The sequence below is a fragment of the Anomaloglossus baeobatrachus genome, chromosome 3 (assembly GCF_048569485.1).
Source record: "Anomaloglossus baeobatrachus isolate aAnoBae1 chromosome 3, aAnoBae1.hap1, whole genome shotgun sequence".
Taxonomy (NCBI): Eukaryota; Metazoa; Chordata; class Amphibia; order Anura; family Aromobatidae; genus Anomaloglossus; species Anomaloglossus baeobatrachus.
Window position 1 is genome coordinate 494,452,248 of NC_134355.1, and position 14,836 is coordinate 494,467,083.

Sequence of the window (14,836 nt, forward strand, 5' to 3'; positions counted from 1 at the left end):
CTCGCACTATTGGGAGTGCTGCCAGTCTTCTCTCTTTTTGTGATCTATATAGAAAGGAGTAATGTCCTTTAGACAGGCCTTGCACCCTATCCTCCACCTTACCCAATAGCCTCATGTGTTTTTAACGTCCATGGTTACTCGCTGATCTTATATGTAGGTTTTTAGAAGCCCAGAGATGCCGTATAGAGTAGGACTCAGCAAAGGAGGTTTCTGTGACGTGGCTGCTGGGCAGGTATTACAATGGCCATTCTAATATGCCAAACACCTCTAAATGGTTTTATATTAGTTTTTATTAGTTTGACATTACAGTATGTGACTGTTTTTCTTTTAGATAGATAGATAGATAGATAGATATAGTGAGTATTTTGCCTGTACTGATAGTAAATATTTTACAATTTATTATATTTATAATTACACATCCACCTTATGCCTGATACACTAATAGAATAATTCTATCATATGTGTAATATTTAGGACATTCCTATGTATGCACTGGTTGCCCTAATAACAGTATACTGAACCAGTACACTTTATAAAGTGTTTTGTTTATTTTTCAGAAACTTGAGATTTTGTCTAAATTCAACTAATTCCTTAAATCCTTCTAAATGCAAAGCAACGTCTTCCCAGCTGACAGCCATGATGTCTATTAGGTCTTGAATCACATCAATCGTTTACAAATCTACTATTGGCATTTCAGTGCTCACTTCACACTCCCTTTTGGGGAGGGTTGTCAGTAAATTGTAATTAGTGGTTAACATTTAAATCTGATGTAAACTCTGATAGTTAGCAGTGAAGTCAGGTTGTCTGAGGTTATATAATTAATTTAGACAATGACGGGTCTTGTCTGATTTTATTTTTATAGCTAATCACACAATTTTCTAAGTAATAATAAATCATCCTCCAACACAACATTTGAGTAAAAAACAACCGATCTTTATTGCTATCTCATCTGTACTAGATACAGTGTATATGCACAAGTCTGGGCCAAACTGTATACAGTAAACATTTGCATTATTATATTGTGACAATAGAGCCTAAAGCTGGGGTCACACATAACGACGACGACAACGACGTCGCTGCAACGTCACCATATTCTGTGACGTAGCAGCGACCATAGATGATCGTTAGTAAGCTGTCAAACATGGTATAAAAAGCAGCGACGGAGCAGCGATCATAGCGACGTCGACGGTCGTTGTGTGGTTTCAGACGTAGCGTAGCGTCCCTGCTGCGGTGTCAAACAAAAGGATTATCAGCTTATCAGCATGGCGCAGCGGGATAGCAGCGTTCAAAAAATGACCTGGAGCATTTAGGAGCGAGCAGCGATTTCGCAGCAGGGGTCTGATCGTTGTTATGTGTCACACATAGCGACGTCGCTGTTGAGGTCGCTGCAACGTCACAGAATATGGTGACGTTGCAGCGACGTCGTTGTCGTCGTCGTTATGTGTGACACCAGCTTTAGAAAGGTAGCTAACCAAAAAGTCAATGTCTGACCTTTTAACAAGCCTGACAACAAGACCTGTGATAAATGTCGAGCCAGAAACTCATTGTCACGATGGTGTCACTGCTTTCCTTGGAGGGGCGTAACTAAGAGACTACCTCATTATTATTATTATTATTATTATTATTATTATTATTATTATTATTTTTGCTAAAGCCTCTGTTGGTGAGGTTATGCCTGTGCTGGAAAGTAGCCACCAGGTACCATTCCAGAGCAGAACCAGTTCTGCAGCATCTGATTCCATGGGTCAAGCATCAAGGTTCGGACTTAGGTACATGCAGGACAGTTGGAACAGACTGGATGGCAGGTACTGGCAGGATGGCTGGTACAGGCTGGAAGGCAGGTAATGGCTGGTTCAGACCGTATGGAAGGAACTTGCAGGATAACTTATACAGACCAGATGGCAGGTAGAGGCATGATGTTTGGTAATGGCACGACAGCTGATACAGACAAAAATGGACTCAGGAACTTGGGTACTGGAGCACAGGACTGGAACATACTCAGGAACTTGGGTGCAGAAAGACTGGTCTGGTACAGAGACAGACATATTGGTAACTGTATTCAAGGCCGGTACAAATTCAGGGGACCTGACAACTAGCAAGCGTGTAGACTAGAGATGAGCGAACCGGTCCCGGTTCGGCTCGAGGTCGGCTCGCCGAACGGGTGTCCCGTTCGAGTTCGGCTCGTCGAACGTTCGACGAACCGTACTCGAACTGCATAGGAAACAATGGCAGGCAATCACAAACACATAAAAACACCTAGAAAACACCCTCAAAGGTGTCCAAAAGGTCACAAACAACTCACAACACATGGGAAAGTGACAAGGACATATACTCATGTGAAAACAAAAGAGCTGGACAAGGAAAAAGAGGAGGAGACACAGATATATGAGTATATGCAAGGAAACATCGATTCCATTATTGTGCAACTTGAGCCCTGCTCATTTTAGGCTTCCAATCTTGATAAATTGCCTGAGCTCGCCACGTACGCCTTGGGGATCTTGTCGTGTCCTGCAGCCAGCGTTCTCTCGTAACCTGTCTTCAGTGCTGCTGGGGGTCTGCTGGCAGATAAGCACACATGTCTGTCCACTGACAATGTGGACATGGCTCTCAGAGGACTTTTCTTCCCCTGGGACAGCCAGGGGACGGGAAAGGCACGCGTATTTTTGAGAGTGCTTCATGCAAAGCATCTTTTTCTTTTTCAAAAGGGGGCTCAACCGATGCCAGTCAAGTGGGGTGTGTGTGGCCCAGTTAGTGGCAACGAGGGAGACTGTGGTTGGAGTCCCCTCGCTGTGTTTCTAAAAGAACCAAGATGAACAAGTCATGGCTCTGAGGACTTTTCTTCCCCTGGGTCAGCCAGGGGACGGGAAAGGCAAGCGTATTTTTGAGAGTGCTTCATGCAAAGCATCTTTTTCTTTTTCAAAAGGGGGCTCAACCGATGCCAGTCAAGTGGGGTGTGTGTGGCCCAGTTAGTGGCAACGAGGGAGACTGTGGTTGGAGTCCCCTCGCTGTGTCTCTAAAAGAACCAAGATGAACAAGTCATGGCTCTAAGGACTTTTCTTCCCCTGGGTCAGCCAGGGGACGGGAAAGGCAAGCGTATTTTTGAGAGTGCTTCATGCAAAGCATCTTTTTCTTTTTCAAAAGGGGGCTCAACCGATGCCAGTCAAGTGGGGTGTGTGTGGCCCAGTTAGTGGAAACGAGGGAGACTGTGGTTGGAGTCCCCTCGCTGTGTCTCTAAAAGAACCAAGATGAACAAGTCATGGTTCTGAGGACTTTTCTTCCCCTGGGTCAGCCAGGGGACGGGAAAGGCAAGCGTATTTTTGAGAGTGCTTCATGCAAAGCATCTTTTTCTTTTTCAAAAGGGGGCTCAACCGATGCCAGTCAAGTGGGGTGTGTGTGGCCCAGTTAGTGGAAACGAGGGAGACTGTGGTTGGAGTCCCCTCGCTGTGTCTCTAAAAGAACCAAGATGAACAAGTCATGGCTCTGAGGACTTTTCTTCCCCTGGGTCAGCCAGGAGATGGGAAAGGCACGCGTATTTTTGAGAGTGCTTCATGCAAAGCATCTTTTTCTTTTTCAAAAGGGGGCTCAACCGATGCCAGTCAAGTGGGGTGTGTGTGGCCCAGTTAGTGGAAACGAGGGAGACTGTGGTTGGAGTCCCCTCGCTGTGTCTCTAAAAGAACCAAGATGAACAAGTCATGGCTCTGAGGACTTTTCTTCCCCTGGGTCAGCCAGGGGACGGGAAAGGCAAGCGTATTTTTGAGAGTGCTTCATGCAAAGCATCTTTTTCTTTTTCAAAAGGGGGCTCAACCGATGCCAGTCAAGTGGGGTGTGTGTGGCCCAGTTAGTGGAAACGAAGGAGACTGTGGTTGGAGTCCCCTCGCTGTGTCTCTAAAAGAACCAAGATGAACAAGTCATGGCTATCAGAGGACTTTTCTTCCCCTGGGTCAGCCAGGGGACGGGAAAGGCACGCGTAATTTTTGAGAGTGCTTCATGCAAAGCATCTTTTTCTTTTTCAAAAGGGGGCTCAACCGATGCCAGTCAAGTGGGGTGTGTGTGGCCCAGTTAGTGGAAACGAGGGAGACTGTGGTTGGAGTCCCCTCGCTGTGTCTCTAAAAGAACCAAGATGAACAAGTCATGGCTCTGAGGACTTTTCTTCCCCTGGGTCAGCCAGGGGACGGGAAAGGCAAGCGTATTTTTGAGAGTGCTTCATGCAAAGCATCTTTTTCTTCTTCAGAAGGGGGCTCAACCGATGCCAGTCAAGTGGGGTGTGTGTGGCCCAGTTAGTGGAAACGAGGGAGACTGTGGTTGGAGTCCCCTCGCTGTGTCTCTAAAAGAACCAAGATGAACAAGTCATGGCTCTGAGGACTTTTCTTCCCCTGGGTCAGCCAGGGGACAGGAAAGGCAAGCGTATTTTTGAGAGTGCTTCATGCAAAGCATCTTTTTCTTTTTCAAAAGGGGGCTCAACCGATGCCAGTCAAGTGGGGTGTGTGTGGCCCAATTAGTGGAAACGAGGGAGACTGTGGTTGGAGTCCCCTCGATGTGTCTCTAAAAGAACCAAGATGAACAAGTCATGGCTCTCAGAGGACTTTTCTTCCCCTGGGTCAGCCAGGGGACGGGAAAGGCACGCGTATTTATGAGAGTGCTTCATGCAAAGCATCTTTTTCTTTTTCAAAAGGGGGCTCAACCGATGCCAGTCAAGTGGGGTGTGTGTGGCCCAGTTAGTGGAAACGAGGGAGACTGTGGTTGGAGTCCCCTCGCTGTGTCTCTAAAAGAACCAAGATGAACAAGTCATGGCTCTGAGGACTTTCTTCCCCTGGGTCAGCCAGGGGACGGGAAAGGCAAGCGTATTTTTGAGAGTGCTTCATGCAAAGCATCTTTTTCTTTTTCAAAAGGGGGCTCAACCGATGCCAGTCAAGTGGGGTGTGTGTGGCCCAGTTAGTGGAAACGAGGGAGACTGTGGTTGGAGTCCCCTCGCTGTGTCTCTAAAAGAACCAAGATGAACAAGTCATGGCTCTGAGGACTTTTCTTCCCCTGGGTCAGCCAGGGGACGGGAAAGGCAAGCGTATTTTTGAGAGTGCTTCATGCAAAGCATCTTTTTCTTTTTCAAAAGGGGGCTCAACCGATGCCAGTCAAGTGGGGTGTGTGTGGCCCAGTTAGTGGAAACGAGGGAGACTGTGGTTGGAGTCCCCTCACTGTGTCTCTAAAAGAACCAAGATGAACAAGTCATGGCTCTGAGGACTTTTCTTCCCCTGGGTCAGCCAGGGGACGGGAAAGGCACACGTATTTTTGAGAGTGCTTCATGCAAAGCATCTTTTTCTTTTTCAAAAGGGGGCTCAACCGATGCCAGTCAAGTGGGGTGTGTGTGGCCCAGTTAGTGGAAACGAGGGAGACTGTGGTTGGAGTCCCCTCGCTGTGTTTCTAAAAGAACCAAAATGAACAAATCATGGCTCCTAGATGACTTTTCTTCCCCTGGGTCAGCCAGGGGACGGGAAAGGCACGCGTATTTTTGAGAGTGCTTCATGCAAAGCATCTTTTTCTTTTTCAAAAGGGGGCTCAACCGATGCCAGTCAAAAGGGGTGTGTGTGGCCCAGTTAGTGGAAACGAGGGAGACTGTCGTTGGAGTCCCCTCGCTGTGTTTCTAAAAGAACCAAAATGAACAAATCATGGCTCTCAGATGACTTTTCTTCCCCTGGGTCAGCCAGGGGACGGGAAAGGCACGCGTATTTTTGAGAGTGCTTCATGCAAAGCATCTTTTTCTTTTTCAAAAGGGGGCTCAACCGATGCCAGTCAAGTGGGGTGTGTGTGGCCCAGTTAGTGGAAACGAGGGAGACTGTGGTTGGAGTCCCCTCGCTGTGTCTCTAAAAGAACCAAGATGAACAAGTCATGGCTCTGAGGACTTTTCTTCCCCTGGGTCAGCCAGGGGACGGGAAAGGCACGCGTATTTTTGAGAGTGCTTCATGCAAAGCATCTTTTTTTTTTTCAAAAGGGGGATCAACCGATGCCAGTCAAGTGGGGTGTGTGTGGCCCAGTTAGTGGAAACGAGGGAGACTGTGGTTGGAGTCCCCTCGCTGTGTTTCTAAAAGAACAAAAATGAACAAATCATGGCTCTCAGATGACTTTTCTTCCCCTGGGTCAGCCAGGGGACGGGAAAGGCACGCGTATCTTTCAGAGTGCTTCATGCAAAGCATCTTTTTCTTTTTCAAAAGGGGGCTCAACCGATGCCAGTCAAGTGGGGTGTGTGTGGCCCAATTAGTGGCAACGAGGGAGACTGTGGTTGGAGTCCCCTCGCTGTGTTTCTAAAAGAACCAAAATGAACAAATCATGGCTCTCAGGACGGGAAAGGCAAGCGTATTTTTGAGAGTGCTTCGTGCAAAGCATCTTTTTCATCTTGAAAATTGGGTCAACTGATGCCAGTCAAGTGGGGTGTGTGTGGCCCAGTTAGTGGAAACGAGGGAGACTGTGGTTGGAGTCCCCTCGCTGTGTTTTACATGCTTTTAGAAAGGCATGACATGGCTTGGAGGTTGACTTTCATCATCTGCAAACTGTTGGCTACCAAAATGCTGCCTTTCCAACAACTGTGGTTATAGACAATGAGGAACATACTGATGAAGATGAGACGCAGATACCCGATTGGGATGACAACTTAAATATTCGGTCAGGGCAAGAATAGGCTCGGTCTGAGGGGGAGGGGAGTGCAAACACAACAATTGATGATGAAGTTCTAGATCCCACCTACTGTCAACCCACAGTCAGACACTCGAGGAGGTCAACAGAGGCGGTGGAGGAGGATGCAACCGACGACGAAGTAACCTTGCGCCTTCCTGGACACAGTCGGAGCACTGGTAGCACGTCTACAACTGCATCCTCAGCCACCACTCTGCCTCTGAGCATTATTCGGGGTGGATCAACAGGTCGCATGGCCTCTAAGCCTTGCCTAGCCTGGTCCTTTTTTGACATAAAAAAAGATCGCCCAAATTATGTGATCTGTAACATTTGGCATGGTTATCTTAGTAGAGGTCAAAACCTCAGCAGTTTCACAACTTCTTCCATGAATCGTCACATGAATAAATATCATATGGCCTGGTGGGAAGCTCACCGTGCTGCAATGCGGCCTAGCGGAGCCAACCATCCACCGCCTCCCCCTTCCAGTGCATCCGCGCGCTCGTCATCTTCTAGGACTGTGGGGACAGCTGTCACACCTGTTTTTCCACCCACAACTTCCACCACTGTAACCGCAACAGGCAGTTTGCTTGGTAGGTCGTCAGTTGGTTTGGAAGGGGAAACAAGTGATTGTGTACAGCTCTCTCAAACATCGATAGCACCAACGTTGGATGAAGGCAACATCATGTCTCCGCCTGCACTTTCCTCACAAACCTGCATTTTTCCAGGGACACCCTACTCAACACCGTCTACACACAGCAGCCAGATCTCTGTCCCTCAGATGTGGTCAAATAAAAGGCCACTTCCTGCGACCCATGACAAAGCTAAGAGGTTGACTCTATCCCTCTGTAAGCTGTTGGCTACCGAAATGCTGCCTTTCCGCCTAGTGGACACACAGGATTTTAGAGACCTTATGTCTGTCGCTGTGCCCCAGTACCAGATGCCTAGTCGCCACTACTTCTCTAAGAAAGGTGTGCCCGCGCTACACCAGCATGTCACACACAACATCACCGCTTCCTTGAGAAACTCTGTGTGTGAACGGGTGCATTTCACCACCGATACTTGGACCAGTAAGCATGGACAGGGACGTTACATGTCGCTGACTGGCCACTGGGTAACTATGGTGATAGATGGTGAAGGGTCTGCTGCACAAGTCTTGCCGTCCCCACGACTTGTGTGTCAATCCTCTGTCTGTCCAAGTTCCGCCACTGCTTCTGCCTCCTCCACCTCATCTGGGTCCTCCACCTCCGCCCCAAGCCTGCCTGGTCAGGCCACCAGCGTTCTCACTGCGCAGAAGGAATCACGCACCCCTCATTACTATGCTGGCAGCAGAGCGCAACGGCATCAGGCGGTCTTTAGCTTGACATGTCTTGGAAATAAGAGTCACACAGCTGAGGAGTTGTGGTCAGCTCTGCGGTCCGAGTTTAATAAATGGTTGTCTCCACTCAACCTGCAGCCTGGTAAGGCCGTGTGCGACAATGCTGCAAACCTGGGTGCGGCCCTTCGCCTGGGCAAGGTGACACACGTACCTTGTATGGCTCACGTGTTGAACCTTGTCGTCCAGCAATTTTTAACACACTATCCCGGCCTAGATGGCCTTCTGAACAGGGCACGAAAACTGTCTGCTCACTTCCGCCGTTCAAGCGCCGCAGCTGAGCGACTTGCATCGCTCCAGAAGTCTTTCGGCCTGCCGGTTCATCGCCTGAAATGCGATGTGGCGACACGCTGGAATTCAACTCTCCACATGTTACAGCGACTGTGGCAGCACCGCAGAGCCCTGGTGCAATACGTCATGACGTATAGCCTGGGCCAACGAGATGCAGAGGTGGGGCAGATCACCCTGATGGAGTGGTCTCAGATCAAGGACCTAGGCACACTTCTGCACAGTTTCGACATGGCGACGAATATGTTTAACGCTGACAATGGCATTATCAGCATGACGATTACAGGCATTTACATGCTGGAGCACACGCTAAACACTATTCGGAGTCAGGGTGTGGGACAACAGGAAGGGGAGGAACTACAGGAGGATTCATATGCGCAAGACACAACAACATCACCAAGGTCCAGACATTCATCATCACCAACGCGGCAGGCATGGGACCATGGGGGACAGGGATCAACAAGGGCGCATGGTAGCAGGCGAAATGTTGAGGAAGGTGCAGGAGAACATGAAGAAATGGAGGACGAACTGTCCATGGACATGGAAGACTCAGCGGATGAGGGAGACCTTGGTCAAATTTCAGTTGAAAGAGGTTGGGGGGAGATGTCAGAGGAAGAAAGAACGGTTAGCACCTCTATGCCACAAACACAGCGTGGACATGGTCCGCATGGCTGCGCAAGACACATGAGTGCCTTCTTGTTGCACTACCTCCAACATGACCCTCGTATTCTCAAAATTAGAAGTGATGATGACTACTGGCTTGCCACACTATTAGATCCCCGGTACAAGTCCAAATTTTGTGACATAATTCCAGCCATAGAAAGGGACGCACTTATGCAGGAGTATCAGCAGAAGCTGTTACTCGATCTTAGATCCGCTTTTCCACCAAACAATCGTGCAGGTGCAGGGAGGGAATCTCCCAGTTGTAACTTGACAAACATGGGACGGTCTCGTCATCTTCAACAGTCTACACGTACCAGTAGGACCGTATCTGGTGCTGGTAACAGCAATTTTATGGAATCTTTTCATAATTTTTTTAGACCCTCCTTTGCAAGGCCACCAGAGACAACAAGTCTGACACATAGTCAACGGCTGGAGAGGATGATACAGGAGTATCTACAAATGAACATCGATGCCATGACTTTGTAAATAGAGCCTTGCTCATTTTGGGCTTTAAATCTAGAAAAATGGCCAGAGCTATCCAGTTACGCCTTGGAGATTTTGTCGTGTCCAGCTGCCAGCGTTGTCTCTGAACGTGTCTTCAGTGCTGCTGGGTGTGTGCTGACAGATAAGCGCACGCGTCTGTCCAGTGACAATGTGGACAGACTGACGTTCATCAAAATTAACAAGTCATGGATCCAGAAGGAATTTACAACCCCTGTGTCATCCTGGGGAGAGTAAATGCTTGTGGATTTGGAATGTGCTTGATGCAAATCTAGCTGTGAAGTGTACAACTATGGCACAACTGCTGCCACTGAATGGGTGGGTGTGTGTGGGGCACAATTTTTGGAAAAATGGGAGGCTCCGCTTGGAGTAACCCTTGCTTACATTGTTTTTAAAAGGAGCCAAGATGACCAAGTCATGGTTCAGCAAAGACTTTATCTACCTACCCCGGTGTCATGCTGGGTACGGTTAATTATGGCGTATTTTTGAATGTGCTTGATGCAAATCAAAACATCCTGTTTGCAACTAGGGCACAAGTGCTGCCACTGATGGGGTGTCTGTGTGCCCAATTTTGAAAATGGAAAAAAGGTAGACTCCGCTTGGAGTAACCCTTGCTTGCTGTGTTTTTTAAAAATGATACAAGATGAACAGATCTGAAGGCAAGATGAAGGCAACATCATGTCTCCGCCTGCACTTTCCTCACAAACCTGCATTTTTCCAGGGACACCCTACTCAACACCGTCTACAGACAGCAGCCAGATCTCTGTCCCTCAGATGTGGTCAAATAAAAGGCCACTTACTGCGACCCATGACAAAGCTAAGTGGTTAACTCTATCCCTCTGTAAGCTGTTGGCTACCGAAATGCAGCCTTTACGCCTAGTGGACACACAGGATTTTACAGACCTTATGTCTGTCGCTGTGCCCCAGTACCAGATGCCCAATCACCACTGCTTCTCCAAAAAAAGCATGCCCGCGCTACACCAGCATGTCGCACACAACATCACCACTTCCTATAGAAAATCTGTGTGCGACAGGGTGCATTTCAACACAGATACTTGGACCAGTAAGCATAGACAGGGTCATTACATGTCACTGACTGGGCACTGGCAAACTATGGTGAGAGATGGAGAAGGGTCTGCTGTACAAGTCTTGCCGTCCCCACGAGTTGTTTCAATCCTTCTTCTGTATGTAGAAGTTAATACACTGCTTCTGCCTCTTCAACCTCGTGTGGGTCCTCCACCTTGGCGCAAACCCTGTGTGGTCAGGCCACCCTTCCTTGCAACTGCGCACAAGGACTACCACACACCTCCTTACTATGCTGGCAGCAGAGCTCAATGCCATCAGGCGGTCAAAGTTTTACTTTGAAATGTATGGGAAATGTGAGTCACACCACTATTCCAGAGAATAGTAGTCAGGCAGGGTCAAAACATTAATTGAGGAACAGGAACAGAATGGGATGGCCAGGACTTAATCAGAAAACAAGCAGAGGTGAAATGCGGATCGGCCAACAAGGTACATAAACAGCAAGCAGGAAAAGTAGTCAGGTAACAAGCACACAAAATCATAAAACTGAACTGGGGGTAAAATTAACCAGAGGTTCATAGCTATGTCTGGCAGTGGTCTGCAGACAGGATGGGCATAAAAAAGGGTGTGGTGTCTTCCCATTGGTTGTAGCTGAATGATGGTATTTCATCTGTGAGATACCCACCAGCTACATTCAGCCAGAGATTCTGCATCTGTCAAGGTAATGCAGCCCAGTGGGTGAGCATAACCTGCGTCCACCTGCGCCGCTGGCATCGACTACTCTCCCATCATCAGCACGATTCATGAAAGGAACACGTTGTCACCTGGCGACCGGAGTACAAATTGACGGAGCGGACTCCGTTGGTTACTTAACAGCCGTGTGCGGCAATGATGCAAACCTGGCTGCGGGCCATCCTCAGGGCAATGTGACACACGTGCCTTGTATGGCTCACGTGTTGAACCGAATTCTCCAGCAATTTTTAAAACACCATCACGGCCTACATGGCCTTGTGCAGCGGGCACGCTCGCTATGTGCTCACTTCCATCGTGCGCACACAGCAGCTCAACAACTTTCGTCGCTACAGAAGTCTTTAGGTCTGGTGGTTAAACGCCTGAAATGCGATGTGCCCACACGCAGGAATTTGAATCTGCACATGTTGCAGCGTTTGTGGCAGCACCGCCGAACCCTGCTGCAATACGTTATGACATATAGCCTGGGATAACTTGATCAAGAGGTGGTGCAGATCACGCTGCTGGAGTGGTGTCAGATCAAGGACCTATGCACCCTGCTACACAGTTCACAAATGTCGACGAAGATGTTTAGCACTGGCAATGTCATTCTCAGCGTGACAATTCTGGTCATCTACATGATGGAGCACACTGTAATTATTATTCGGAGTCAGGTGTTGGGACAAGAGGAAGGGGAGGAAGTACAGGAGGAGTCATATGCGGAAGGGATAACAAGATCTACGAGGTCCAGATGGTCAGCGGCACCTATGCGGCAGTCATGGTGAGGTAGAGGGATTAACAAGGGCGCATAGTATCAGCAAAAAGTGTTGATGAAAGTGCAGGAGCCCATGAAGAAATGGAGGACGAACTGGCGATGGGCATGGAAGACTCAGCAGATGAGTGAGAGCTTGCTCACATTTCGGTTGTGCGAGGTTGTGGGGAGAGGGCAGAGGAAGGAGGCACGATTCTCACCTCTCTGCCACCAACACACCAAGGACTTGGTCCTCCTGGATGCACAAGACACATGAGCGCCTTCTTGCTGCACTACCTACATGACCCTCGGATTGTATGAATTTGAAGTAATCCTGAATACTGGGTTGCCACACTGTTAGATCCCCGGTACAAGACAAAATTTGGCGAACTAATTCCTGCCATAGAAATGTACGCACGTATACAGGAGTATCTGCAGAATGTGGTACGCAATCTTAGATCTACTTTTCCACTAAACACCAGTGCTGCACAGAGTGAATCACAACGCTTTGTCATGGATAGGAGGAAATGGTCTTTTACTTGTCCACATCGGAGGGACCGAGGGATGGCTGCTGTGCTGAGATGGCGTTGAGTACGGTGTCCCTGCACAGTTGCACTTTTGGTCATATCCCAAAATGAGTTGAAAAAGGACAGATGCTGTTGGAAAGGGGAACAGGTGTGTTGGAAAGGGGAAAAAAGTTTTGGTCCGTGGATTTGGTGGTTAAGCAACTGTAACATTTGCTGAAGAAACACCATCTGTTACAGTGGGACTGGCAGATTTGGATAAAGTGGTATATAATCTGTGACCGCTATATAACGAAAATTAATAAGAAAAGAAAGAGAAAGGTATATATCCCCATCAGCAGTCAGTGTCCACCGTGCTCCCAGTTGGAAAAGGAGAGGTTGGCAACTGGAAGGTTTTGTGTAGGATACAGATCTGTGTGGCTATGAAACTAATAGTAGCCTGAACCGAGTTAGACGCCATTCGGATCTGGAGACTGTGAGCCCTGTTAGCGTCACAGGGTCCACATGCCCACCCAGCCCAGGAACTCACTGTTAACAACACAGGGGCCATTGAGTACGCTGACCGTGTGCGTAGGGGCCACACCTGTGGACAGCAGGCGCATCAGCAGCAGCAGGCCTGTTAATGCCACTGGGCTGCACAAGCAGGACTGGTAGGACAGGAGCTGGTCTTAACCGTTCTGCGTTACCAACTGTGGTGGTGGCCTGCATCCACCACCCTATCCCTGCCTACCTCTGGCCTAAAGCCGCAATGGGTTCAACACATGGAAGTGTGCTCTTTCGGAGCATAATAGAAGACTGCGCACCTCCTTGTTGGCTCCAGCCCCTTTTATAACCTGGGTCCGCCCCAAACCAGGGTGAACCACAATGCACCTCCTGGAGACAAAAGTAGAGTGACACGCCATGAGTGGCATAACTAGCGTCCTATTTGGAACCGCAACTTCAATGATGACCTCATGGCTGCCATGACCCAAACACCTCACCAGTCATCGTCTGACCATCAATAATGCGGTGACAAGTCATAGGTGTGGGCCTCTGCAAGCCATTTGGGAGGACACCTGATGCCCTGTGGTCTATATGGGACCCCCACATCAGGGCCAGGGCCAAAGAGTTCATTACCGGACCTAGTCTCAGATGCAGGAAGTGCCTGAGCATGCTCAGTAGCATGAAATACAGTCTCTGAAAAAAGACTATCAGCTTTAGCATGGTGTCTAGGCACAAAACAGGACTTAGACCCGGCACGGAATGCAAGCACCTGTGCAAAGAGGCTTTTCACACTTAGTGTGGGAGCATGCGCTGTATCCCGAAAAGAAGACTTAGCGTCAGGAATAACACAGTCAGGCTGAGCATACTCACTACGCGAAACACTGTAATTATGCTGCAGCTGGGGTACATCGGCACACGCATGCGCACTAGCTGCCTCTCCACACTTAGACGTGGAGGGGAAATTGCTCTTGGAGATGCTGTCTATGAACAGAAGGAAAAGCTAAAGGAAGCCTGACTTTCTATCCCTCCGAATTATGAAATGCAGCAATGAATTCCATGAGTTTGCTATAACATTAGCGTAGCAAAATGTGCATGAGGGTGTGATGTAGAGGTGCTAGAAATAGCTTGTCACCAGTGGGGCACTAATGGAATATAACAGCCAGTTCTATGATGCCACTAAATGGCAGTATTTTGTGCTATCATTATAGCTTATTAAAAACAGAGCAGGAGGTTGTCATGCAGAGGTGCTGCACATAGATTTGCAGTAGTGTGAATAGACAAAAGTACAATAGCCACGTTTAGGATGCCAATAGGTACACTGAGTGTTTGCTAGTATAATGGCTGAGTTTAAAAAAGTTTGAGTGTGCAATGCAGGCAGACGTGCTGCAAATATCGTTCCAATAGTGTGAATAGACAAAAGTACAATAGCCACATTTAGGATGCCACTAGGTACACTGAGTGTTTGCTAGTATAATGGCTGAGTTTAAAAAAGTTTGAGTGTGCAATGCAGGCAGACGTGCTGCAAATATCGTTCCAATAGTGTGAATAGACAAAAGTACAATAGCCACGTTTAGGATGCCAATAGGTACACTGAGTGTTTGCTAGTATAATGGCTGAGTTTAAAAAAGTTTGAGTGTGCAATGCAGGCAGACGGGCTGCAAATATCGTTCCAATAGTGTGAATAGACAAAAGTACAATAGCCACGTTTAGGATGCCAATAGGTACACTGAGTGTTTGCTAGTATAATGGCTGAGTTTAAAAAAGTTTGAGTGTGCAATGCAGGCAGACGGGCTGCAAATATCGTTCCAATAGTGTGAATAGACAAAAGTACAATAGCCACGT